This window comes from Coloeus monedula (genome assembly GCF_965178545.1).
Source record: "Coloeus monedula genome assembly, contig: HAP1_SCAFFOLD_480, whole genome shotgun sequence".
NCBI classification, from domain to species: Eukaryota; Metazoa; Chordata; class Aves; order Passeriformes; family Corvidae; genus Coloeus; species Coloeus monedula.
In genome coordinates this window covers 27,303-39,652 of record NW_028120480.1, presented here as the reverse complement: position 1 = coordinate 39,652, position 12,350 = coordinate 27,303, and positions in this window count along the sequence as shown.

Below are 12,350 nucleotides of genomic sequence, written 5' to 3'. Positions count from 1 at the left end.
CCAAGCTACGGCCTGACTTTGGGCTCTATGTTTACCTCACTGTTGGGATTTTCATTTTGAAGATGCGAAGCACTTGGCACAGCAGGGTATTGGCACTGGGGGGACCATGAGCTGGATGAGTATTGATTCCAGCACAGAACTGGATGCTACTGGAGTTGTTGTATTAGTGATGAAACTATAAGTAGCCTTTGATTTTTTTTTTTTTTTGTGTTTTATAGGTGGTCTGCAGCATTCAAATTGCTACTCCAACATGACAGACACCCTTGCAGAAAGAGGTCACAGTCGAGCACTGTCAGGTGGAACCTATCTCGGCAATGCAACCCTTTTGGACACTACATGGGCATGTGCCTTTCCATTTTGTTTTGCCCCTTCTCCCCTGGGAAGGTTGGTCATCATTCAGCTTTTCAGGGGTGGTGTTTCATTTTGGTTATGTTGCAGGGCTGTTCTTTGTCTTTGTTTTTAGGAAGTAAACCTGGATATCAGCAGTCAAGGTCAAGTGAGTGAGGTAAGCAGTGACCAGTGGACGCAACCAGTTATTGCTTGGGTGCCAAATTCTGGGGCAGCTCAAAGCATGCATTGTCTGAGCATCCATTTGTGTGTTTTAGGTGGCCCACTTGTATTATGCCTACAGGGGCTGAACCCCCCTCATGGACCAGCTGATGGAGCCAGTTTATCACCCTTGAGCTGCCTGTCCCTGTGAGCCTTCCAGAAGTATTACAGGGCTCTGCAATGAAGCCTGTACCTTTTCTGTTTGAAGGTGCCATCTGGGCAGCCTTTGGCAATGGCTGAGGAGTTGTGGCGAGTTGGGGAGGGAGGGAGGAGCGAGGGTCCCCTCAAGTTTCAGCAATGCCACATCACCTTGTCTCCCCTTAACCCAGGGATACCCTGCGACGTCCGCCTAGGAGTGCGGCCACAGAGTATGAGCCAAGGACCGGGGCGTTCTCAGGAGCCGGTGAGTAGTGGAATTGTTGGGTTTTGGCTGATGTGCTGCTGAGTTCAGGCACTGATGTTTGGTTTTCTTTATTGTAGTAGACTGAGAGAGAACAGCCCTCTGAGGGCAGGAACTTCCCAGATGATGAGGTGGCCTTCTTTTGCACCTGATGAGGATTTGCATCCCTGGATATCTGAGAGCTAAGTCGAGGGCTACACCTCAGGGAGGGGGATGAGAGTGGGGTGCTGGGTCAGGACTTGGTGGGAGGGATCTTTGAATTAGCTTTGGAGATGGGGATGTCCACGAGAGGGGCCCTTAGGCCACGTAAAGGCAAAGTCTCGCTGTTGATCGCAATGCTGAGGTGTGCACGGCAGAGCAGTCCTGGTGCGTGTTGTATCACTTGTCTATTGTGTGTTCTGTGTCTCTGTTGTGGGCATCTTGTGTCACATGTCTTTTGCCTTACCCCTTTGAGGGGCTTATCAGAAATGCTGGGCATCATCCTCAGCAGCTCCTTTGCGTTCCTTGGCCCGACGCTGGTACCCTTGAACCTTTGACTTGCAAGCTCGGACATGCATCGGAATCGCATCTCTCTTTAGCACTATTGAGTCAGACACCTTTTACAGTCTTGTTCTGAGCTGTATTGACAGCTGTGCACTGCAATGGTCCCTTATAACAGATTAGGACTTGGGAGAATGTGAGGATAGGTAGAGGATTCCAACCGTACGATTCTCGGGCATCCATCTTTGCAGTGCTTGGCATAAGTCCTTCTGTTAGGGTCTTTTTCTGCCAGAGTTCTTTGAGCCTCATCGGCCTCATCTAGGTCATGTCATGGGTAATTCTTCTTGCTGAGACTTTCCTCTCCTTGTTGCATCCCCTTGTTTGTCATCTCCTGTGTCACAGGTGTCTGTGTGTTTGGCCTGGGGCTGCTTTGCCCTGCTACATAGTCTGGGTGTAGGTGTAATAGGATAAGTCCTAGGGACTTGACATTTGTAATGTAGGGATTAGTTGGACTCAAGATGGTATTTCTAGATTAACACAAAATGTCTGGAGCTGCTAAGTTACGATGCAGTACTTTGACTTTTGTCATCACTTTCTTTCAGATGCAGATGGATTGAATCTGTGGCAGAGTGCCCCATACCAGGTGAGGTGGTTCCCACAGGAAGGTCAGTCACCGTTTGTCTTTGCACGGCAAGTGTAAATGGTGACTATGTTACAGCTTTGTTCTTCATCTTTATTTGTAGGAAGTAATGCTGAAGATCAGTGGTCAAGGTCGATGGAGCGAGGTGAGCGGTGACTGGTGGCCAGAATGAGTTGTTACTGCTTGGGTATCAGTTTCTGGTGCAGCTCTAAGCATCCGTTTTTGTTTGTGCATTTTAGGTGGTCCACTGGGAAGGTGTCCCGGCCCTGGGATGCTGGAGGCCAGGTGGGTGCAAGCTTAAGCTATAGGTGTGGTGTACTTGAGTTGGAGCGGGGAGGCTGTGGTTTCAGTCTCTCAGCATGTTTTTTTGCTTTGCTTCTCTGCAGGTGCTGCTGCTGCCCTGGGCATGCCAAGGGACAGAGGCGAGCAGGTGAGCTGGCATTTAGGTGGGGCGACTGATAGGTGAGAGGTACGTGGCAGCATGCGAAGCGTGTCCCTTTTCGCTTTGCGGGTATCGTCCGGGCCACCTCCGGAGTCGGATGGAGATTTGAGGTGAGCCTGGGCCAGTGGTGCAGAGGGAGCCCAGCCCGTGCATTTATTCTTCTGGAGGGCAATAGTCGCAGTTTCTGTTTTGTTGTCTTAGGTACTACAAGTAGGTGCAGAGCCTAAGTTTGGAAACGGCCGGTGAGCGATGAGCCTCAGCAGTTATGAGGGAGAGAGGCATTGTGCAAGGGGTCACTTCTGGGACGTGTCATCACAGTCTGAATTTTGTCATTATTCTCCATCTTTTGCAGCCACCCAAGTGGGCTGTGGGCCATGTATTGACATCCACGGTGCTGAAGCATTCTTTTCTGTTGAGGATGGATTTTGTCTGCTGGTCTTCAGAGAGCTAAGTGTGGGGACTGTTGGTTGGGAGAAGGCAAAAACCTTTGGAATCACAGGAGGCAATTTGAAGTTAGCTTAGAGGAGAGGGCTGTAGTGGGCCAGGCCCCTTGGAGGTTAAGGGAGAGAGGGTTTCTCTTCAGCATCACTCGAGCCTTTGCCGGGCCGGGCAGTTCCAACCCATCTCCATGTTCTCGTGAGCTTTGCATCATTGGATTTTGAGTCTCGATGTCATTGTCCATCTTTTCACCCGAGGAGCCTGCCTTCGGGTCTGGCACGATTGCCATGGTCTAAATTTTGCCTACTCTTCAGTGTAGCCATGCTTTTGAGCACTTTTGAGCATAGCAAGCACGTGGACATCTTGCATCTTGGCCATTTGTGGGTCGGTCATGTTTTGTGATGTCACTTCAGCCTTTGGCAACAGAATCCTTCTCTAGGGATCCCTTTGTATCAGCTGGCAGTCGTTGCCTCCTTCTCTAGGCCTACTGCACTTCTTGAGCATCCTCTTACCAGCTTTGGCACTAACTTCTCATAAGGAGTTTACCTTTCACTGTCACGTACTACTGCCGTAGAGCCTTCTTTCCTTTGGCGTCATCAGCCTCTGGCTCATCTTGCACTAGCAATCTTGGGTCCATCAGGTAAAACTGCTGGGCAGTTTCAGTTTGTGTCTATGTGATGTGGTCTGTGTCCGTTGTCTTCAGTGTCATAGGGCTTTGTGATGTCTCAATGCTTTACAGGCATCGTTATGGGCCATATTGGCAGCAGGAGCACTTGCATACTTTCCTGGATTGGGCGTATTCTGGCATCTTTATGGTTTTGCTTTTTGAGACCAGAAGAAGTACACAAGGTGTTCCTATCCATCTTCCTTCTCAGTTTTGGTAGTATCTTTTTTTTCATGTGCCGTTCCCTTGGACTTCTGTATGAAGTGTACTAGACCCTCCTCACTGCAGTAGTTTTGTAGCTTCCGTCGCCTCAAAGCATCCTGGTCTCAAAAATTTATCTTCTGAAGCGTTATCTCAAGTCTTCATGTCATCTTTGCTTATATTTGATGCACTGTGTGTCCATGTGCCACTTATGCTTGGAGCTGCCCTGCCCTGGCACATTCAGTCCTGGCTAGTTTGAACAGTTTTAGAACTCTCCTCTCCTGTCTATGGGCTTTTGGGTAGAAAGTTTATGGGCCTGGTGTGGGGATAACTCCTAGCTGTCAGCTACTTGCAGACTGCCTCATGCTGTCTTGCAGGTCCCTAAGGCAAATTTTGATCCCTGTGGTCACTGATGCTACCAATTTTCCCAGGATCTACTGTTCCACATCAAGGAGCAGCAGATGGAAGAAGATGTTAAAGCATCTTCTTTAGGGGGGAGTGTTTCTAGTAAGGGCTGCAGTCAGCGTGTAAGCTGAAGAAGGGGTGTCTGAGAGTGTGTCTGTCTGTGTGTGTTGACTGGCTCTAACCTTATATGTGTGTTGTTTTTTGCCTTTCAGGTTCTTCAGTTCATTTTAAAATTTAGAATACGAAGAACCCAGCTGGTCCTGCCCATGCTGTGGGGTCAGTCAGAGGGACACAGGGTTCCTCTTCTCCTTTGTGCTGGGATGAACTGCCTAGGGAATACCATTTCTGACAGCCCAGTCCTACCTGTGTCCTTTGGAAAAGGGCAGAGGTGAAGAGGCGACTGCCAGAGTTCCTTGGGGATGATGGAGTTGTGGTGTTTGGCTGTGCCCAGAGGGGCAGGTTGGGCATTATTTGTGTGTCTGAGGACTGGGGAGCCGAGCTCTCAGTGCATTCCCAGCTCTCCCAGGGGTGGGAGCAGGTGCAAGGCTGGGTGACAGCCTCTGGTCGGGGCAGGCCCTGGCCCCGGCACAGACACGAGGTGGTTTGGGGACACTTGGGGAGCAATGGGAGGAAAATGAGGGATGGTGCTGGGCGGAGCGATCGGCCTGTGCTCATGTCAGCGCAGCTGTGCAGGGCGCTGGGATCTGGGTAAAACACCAGCTCTCCTGGTGTTCAGGAATGCAAGGTCTGAGGGACTGGATTTACCTAGGGCTTTTCAGGAACAAGGGGAAATGTGGTGCCAGAGCTGTGCCCTATCAGGTTGTGTTTCCCTTTGGGGACAGGGAGTCTCTGGGCTGAGGTGAGATTGCTGTGTGAGTGGCAGGGAACAGGGAGCTCAGAATTGCAGGCACTGATGGAATAATTGTCTTAGGTCTGTTTGGTTTGTGTTGGTGAAAACTGGGATTTGGGCTGGAGAGGTGCTCTTGGGAACAATGGATAGAGTACATTTGCTCCATGGATGTGTCAGGAAGGACAGAGAAGGGGAGTATTTATAACCTGTTCTCAGTATTTCATGCAAATTTGGGGTGGAGCAGCAATGCAGGTGGGTGGGTTTGGCCTGGGCCTGTCAGGACTAACCACAAAGAATCCAGCCAAGCCCCTGACCCCTCAAGGCATCTGTGAAACACTTCCACAGCAACCCAAGTCAGAAATCCAGTGATTAGGGAGGTAAAATTATAGGTAATTGCCTATGATCTGTGGGGAATTTCCTTTGGAATTATCAATCAAGGCAGGGCCTATCTTTCAGCTCTTTTCCTGGTGTGCAGTTTCCTCTCTGGTTTAAATGAGTTTGTGTGCTCCTGTTAACAAGCAGTGTGTTTTCACCCTGAAATTTGGGGTGATAGGCCTTCTTTAGCGTTTTTCCCACAACTGAATCATCCCTTCCATGAGTAGTCCATGTTGTTCTACACAGCTGCTTTGGCCGTGGGTCAGAGAGAGAGAAGGGAAATGACTTTTTAGGGCATTGAAATTTCTCCAGGCAGGAGTGGGAGGTCGTCTTCCCCCTCCCCAGAGCCCTGCAGGCGCATGGGAGTAGCTCAGTGCCAGCGCAGCTCTCTGAGCAATAACAACGCTTGGGAGGTTTGAGTGTTGATAGCAGCTCTCCTGTCTCCTGGTAGCAGTCCTAGGCGGAGGAGGGGAAAAAAGGAACTTGTGTTATTCATGGAAAACTTTCTGCTGTTTCTTGTGCAGTGTTTTAGATCTTTGTATGATTTACTATCCAGTGTCTGTAGGTAGAGAATGACTTATTGGAGGTAAAAATTGAGATAATCACTAATGGAAATGTTAGGGAAAACTTTTGAAGTGAACTTGAGGTGACCTGTAATGGAGAGCATGAAGATTTTGAAGTAAACTATAGCAATCAGTTGTGCACAGGTAGGGAAACCTTTGGGGGTAAAATACAAGGTCACCTCTAGGTGAGGGAATGAACACTTTTTGAGGTAAACTGAGTGAATCAGTTGTGGAAGTATTAGTAAATTCTGGGGGTGAAACTTGATGTAACCTCCATGGTAGAAAATAAATCAATCTTTTGAGGTAAAAAGGAAGTAATCAGTGTTGGAGAGGCAGGGAGATTGAGAGTAAACTTGAGTCTGTAGTCCAGAGAATGAACATACTGAAGTTAAATGGAGGTAGTAACTTGCAGACAGGGAAAAAATGTGGGGGTCAAGTCTGAGGTAATCTCTAGGGGAGACAACATTTTTGAGGTAAACTGAGGCAGTCACTAGGTGACAGGTTGGCAAAGTTTTGGGGGGTAGAAATTAAAATGACCTGTTGGGCAGAGAATGGACATACTGAGGTGAATATCAGGTAATAAGTAGTGGACAAGTAGCAATAATTTTGGAGGTGAAAGCTGGGGTGATGTGTGGCAGGGAGAGCGTACATCCTGAGGTAAAGTGAGACAGTACTGGAAAGATAGTGAAATATTTCAGGGTAAAACTTGATGAAATCTCCAGGATAGAAAGAGAATATTTATAGGTCAAAAAGAGTAAATAGTTAGTGGGCAGGTAGGGAAAATACTGGGGGTAAAACCTGAGGTTATCTCTAGGGGGAGAGAATGAACATAGTGAGGTAAAAATCAGGCAATGACTAGTGAATGTTAGGGCAATTTTGGGGGGGTAAAACTGGAGCTAATCTCCAGAGTAGTGAATGAATACTTTCTTGAAAAAAAGAAGAAATCAGAAGTGCACAGACAGGGACAGCTTGGAGGGAAAATCTGAAGCAATCCCCAGGGAAGAGAATGAACAGCATGAGGTAAACTGAGGTAGTCACTTGCAGAGACACAGTGAAAATTTTGGGGATAGACACTGAGACATTCTGGAGGACAGAGAAAATTACTTTTTGGGGTAAAAATGGGATGATGGGTAGGGCAAAGCTTGTGGGAAAAACTTGAAATAATCTGTAGGAAAGAGCATGAGCATTTTGATGGAAAAATGAGATATTTATTCTTTGCTTCCCTTTGGGATAACTTAATCTGCACCCTTCCATGAGCAATTCCTTGGCTTCTCCTGGAGAAAACCCCCATGGCAGAGGCAGTGTGCAAAGGAGCCCAGAGCTGTGCTTGGAGCAGAGAGTGCTGAGAGCTGCGTGTGCCTCTGCTGCCCCAGGCTGGCAATATCCCCATGGAACAGACTGGGCAAATGGGATTAGAGGAAGCACAATCCCTTCCTGGAAGAGGTTTTCTCCTGTGCAGATCAGGCACAGGGCAGGAAGGGAACTTTGGAGATCAGCTGCTTTCCCCCAGAAAGCATCACTCACACCAGCATGGATGACATGACCTGTGCCTAGTGCTCATGATGCACCTGGCCAGAATCAAGAGCAAAGGTTGGTTTGGGTGTGAGCACTTGAAATAACTTTGAAAGAGAAGCAATCACCTTTTGCTGCTTCTTTCTTTCTTGCAGATGCTGGGATTGCCTCTGGGCACATGTGCTGAGCTCTCCCTGCAGGGAACTGTCAGCCCTGAATGCTTGTGCAATAACTGCAGCTGCCCAGGCAGACACAGGAAACTATTCCACACATTAAATTGCCATGACCCAAGGCACTCCTGGAGAGAGAGTGTAGAGAGTTACAGCACTGATCCTGCTCCCTGCTTTCCCAGTAGTGCATGAACATGATTTCATCCTGATCCTGAGAGCTCCAAGGACAGTAACAACTGAGGTGCCACTGATGCTGCCACTTTTCTGATGGGCCTGGCCCAGAACCATAGCCCAGCAGGGGTCTGTGGGAGCAGTTCAGTTCCCCCTCCCTTCCTGCACTCTGGGCAGTTCCAGGAGCCATCTGATCCCTTTCCAAGGTTGCCACCACAGCCTAAGCTCCCCCCCCCCCCCCCCCCCACTGGGCCATGATGGCATCTGCGTTCCCAGAGCCAGCGAACGGCTCCGGCCCTCGCGCCACTGCCGCACATCAGGCCCGGCTAGGGGAGCTGAACTAAAGCCTGGAACTCTCAAGGGTAAACTGGCACCACAACCACAAACCTCCCTCAGTTGAGAGTAAAGAGGTGTCCCTGTATTTACACACGTCCAGGAACAATACTCCTCTAGAGCAGTCGTGGATTTACTTTTTTATCAGTTGAACTGGCACTGCTGCCACCTGATGCCATTAAATTCTCCATCCCCACAATCCCTGGTTACCCTTGGCTGTGGGGTTTTTGCTGTCCCACAGTGAGTTAGGAGGGATCTCTGGCCAGCCTTGTTGCCCAAGAGCATTCAAAATCCTAATCCTCACTTCTCTGACTACTGAATACCTTAAACGCCACTCTGCGTTGTGCAAAAAAGTGCCTTGGTCCCCCTGGGAACTGCACATCTCTAACAGCTGTTCTCAGTTATTCCAACTGAGTAAAATAATTATTAAGGAAAAGAGGAACCAGTTAAACCTAACAACTTTTGCCTGATGTTTTCCTCAGGAATGAGTTAGGAGCGCAGTAGCAAGGCCTTCAGACAGGCACAGTGTCTGATATAAACTATATCTGGGCACACATAAAAAATAGGTTATAGATAAATAGATAGCTATATGCCCTAATATATAATACATATTTATATTACAGAGTTATGTAAGGCATAAATATCTGCCCTACATATAACCAAAACCTCTAAATTACCCCCTGACCCCTGATGCTAGGAATGTAACATTTTTAGGGATCCTAAAATCAAACAGATGCAGGAAAATAAACCATGATTTTATGCCATTAATTCCAAGATGTTTTCCTGGATGTGTGCTGCTGCGTCTGTTTTTCTGTAAGATCTTGTGCCTTATCCCTGAAGTGCACTCAGAATTGTCAGGATCATGAAATCCATTTGGGATTTTACTGTTGCTGCAGTATCCAGTGAGATGAGTTTTTTCAAAATTATTTCTCTTGGACCGAGCACATCTCCTCAAGTTCCTTCTCACTTTCTGCATCCTGGAAATGCAAAAAGGGAAAAGATCAATGTACAGCTCAAGTGAAACAAATAAAAAGCATCATTTCCCTTCTTTCTCTCCAACCCCAAATCAGTTTTTAAGCATATCATGGAATCCTGGAATGGTTTGGGTTGGAAGGAGTCTTGAAGCTCATCCAGTTCCACTCGCTTCCACTGGGCCAGGCTGCTCCAAGCCCCGTCCAAGCGTGAGTCTGAAAAACCCCAAACAAGTCCCAGATCTAGACAGCCCACTGGAAGAAAACCCAAAATTAATTAGAACAGCAGAGCCTGGCTTCAGTCTGGCACTTCTCCTTGACAGCACGCAGAGCTGGACGGAGTGGTCAGGGCACACTCGAGGGCAAACTGGGAGAAATCACGGCGGGGTCTGCCCTGGGATGGAGACCCAGCGCCGTCCCGCTCGCCCCCCCTCCGGCCCCAGGGTGGGTCGGTCCCCGCAGCGCACGCCCCTTCGGCCGGGCTCGCCCACTCTCCGTGAAGAGGGGCGGGAGAGGGGGCTAAGCAGAAGCTGCGGAGACAGGATCCCCTCATGCCGCTTCTCACCGTTGAAGTCCCCGGTGTCGGCCACCACCGTGGTGTGGTGCTTGAGCTGGTCCAGCGCCGACTCCACCTTCTGCCGCTTCACGGGGGACACCGACACGTCCGCGGCTCCGGGGGACTCGCGCGCCCAGGAGGGACGGTACGTGCCCGAAGGGCACCGGCCCGCGCGCTCCCGCCGCCCGCCGCCAATCCCAGCCTGGCTGGGCGGCAGCGGCCAATCAGGAGCGCGGACAGGAGACGGACGAGGCCGGGAGGAGCCGAGGCGGGGCAGCGGGAGGGAGAGCGATTCTGATTGGCTGGTTCGTGAGGGCCGGGCGGGGGTTCGCCTTGGCGACCGTGACGCCGCCATCGTCCCCGACGGAGCGTATCGGGGGAGTCTCCTGGCCCCGAGATCTCTCGGGCCCGGAACCTCCTGTCCCCGGAGTCTCCGTGTCGCCAGAACCCCCGGCAGTCTTCCCCGCGGCCGGTACGGCGCCCGACCCGCCCCTGAGCCACCCGTCCCTCGTGGCCGCGCGGGGCCCGGGCGCGGCCGGTGCCGCAAGGTGGCGGCGGGCAGCCCCTGAGGGAGGCGGCCGTGAGGGAAGGCTCGGGGCCGCGTCGGTGGTGCCCCGCTGCAGGAGCTGAGCGCTCTGGGCTCCCTTCCCCGCCGTTGTGGCAAGGTTCGAAATGGCTTATCGAGTGCAGCTCCAGGCGCTGAGAGAGCCCTCGGCCCAGTAAGGCAGGTGTTTTGGGCTCGTGGTTCGCCTGAACTTTATTTAGGCTGTAAAAGAGGTGATCTTGTTAGTGTGGGCCCACTTGGAAATTGTACTCTCCAAAACATCTACAGAAGGAATTACCAGTTATTTCAGCTGGGTAATTTAATTGTTAAGGAAAAGAGAAGACAAACTTTTGCTTCTGGAAACAGGATGGCTCTTGGCTGGAAATGTTGGAGAATCCGTGTAACAGGCTCCTAGTCATGGGGTTATGCTGTTCCCTCTTTCTGTATGGTTCCACTTGGGACAGCTGCCACAGTCGTTCCCCTTCCAGAGAGGCAAGAATGTGCTTTTGTGCAGCCTTCTCATGCTTTGCCCCTATTCTTAAGACACAGCTATCCAGGCCGTAACATCCTTCCTGTTGAATGTCAGTCCCCAAACCCAAAAGGAAATGTGTGGTTTCAGACATTCAGCTGAGTTTCTGAGACTCTCAGTGACAAACCATTATGAAAACCCAGTGAAAGAGACGGAGATGGAGTTATAACTTGACTATTTTAATAAATCTTGTACAGTGCATGGTTATATATATCATTGTCTCCTTCGCTCAGTTACATCAATGTACAGTACTTTATAGCAGTGTCTGCAGGCAGTACAAACAGAACAGATGCACAGCTCAGTCGCGTGGAAATTTGTAAAAGTGGCCTCTGCAATAAGGTCTACTGAGCTATTTGTTTTAGGAAGTGCTCCTGTGGCTCCCGGCTTTACAGAGCTGTCATGTACACTCCTGTTAAAATCCCAGATAACTGTAATTCCCTGTGATTTGCTTTCCTCTACACCCCAGGACTAGAAGATGGTGTGTTTCCTAGCTCAACATTCGTTTTTATTTTCATTTTAGAAACTTTTTCGCCTCCCGTGCTTGCCATCCTGCCTCCCATCTCCACCCTAATCCGGAGCCAGGGCTTCTCAGGAGGATTGTCCTCTTCATCCCTCCCTGACAAGGTGAGTGCCCTTCTCAGATCCTAGCAGGGCTGTGACTAAACCCAGGATCCTCCCCTGCCTGCACCCTAATTCTGCTGGTGAGAGCAGTGTCCTGTTTCAAATGAAGAAAACAGATTATCCATTGGAGACGCTTAAGAATGAAGCCAAAACTAAGGTGCACTGGTGTTCTCAGTTTTAGACGTGAGCTCCCCAGATGCTGTTTTAAAGCTTTTTCCATTAAATGTGCAATGACAGGCACAAATTTGGACCAAGACTCAGCATGTGCTGAGAGAGAAAACCCAGCTGTCCCTGGGCTGTGGGCAGCTCTGGAGCTCTGTGTGCTTCACTGCTTTGCAATCAGATTGGTCTGTCAGTCAAACAGAGCTAGAAATGCAATGTGCCAAACTTGCTGTGGACAGGAACTACGCTGCTTGCTTGAGTTTTGAAATGGTGAGTAAATTTTGGAAGCATAATCACTTAATTCTGCTTCTAGGGAGAGGGATTTTCCTCACCCCTATTTACAGATTGCTATATACAAATGCACATAACTTTATGAAGGAAAACGGGAAGTAAAGAGCAACACCCTGTGCTAAATTAGAGGGGTTTTTTTCTTGTGGCCATTTAATTTGTGTTAAACCTGCCTTTCCCAGTGTGCTTTGGGGTTTCAGCTATCATTTCAGCTGACTTTTTGCAGTGAAAATGTGAAGATGGGGACAAGTGACCAACACCCTGGGAAGGGCTGTGGGTGTGCCTGGGTCGGGAGCAAACGGTCAGGGCTTATCTTCTCCTGGTTTGAGGCCCGGTTTGGCAACACCACCGCAACATTCCAGTGCAGGATCCGTGCCCCAGGGAAGGGCTGCACAGCTGCCCCGAGCCCCGGCCTCTGCATCAGCAGCGGTGGGCGGGTGGAACTCACCTATTTCCAGATTCAAATCCCTTTGTTTGTCGCTCCTG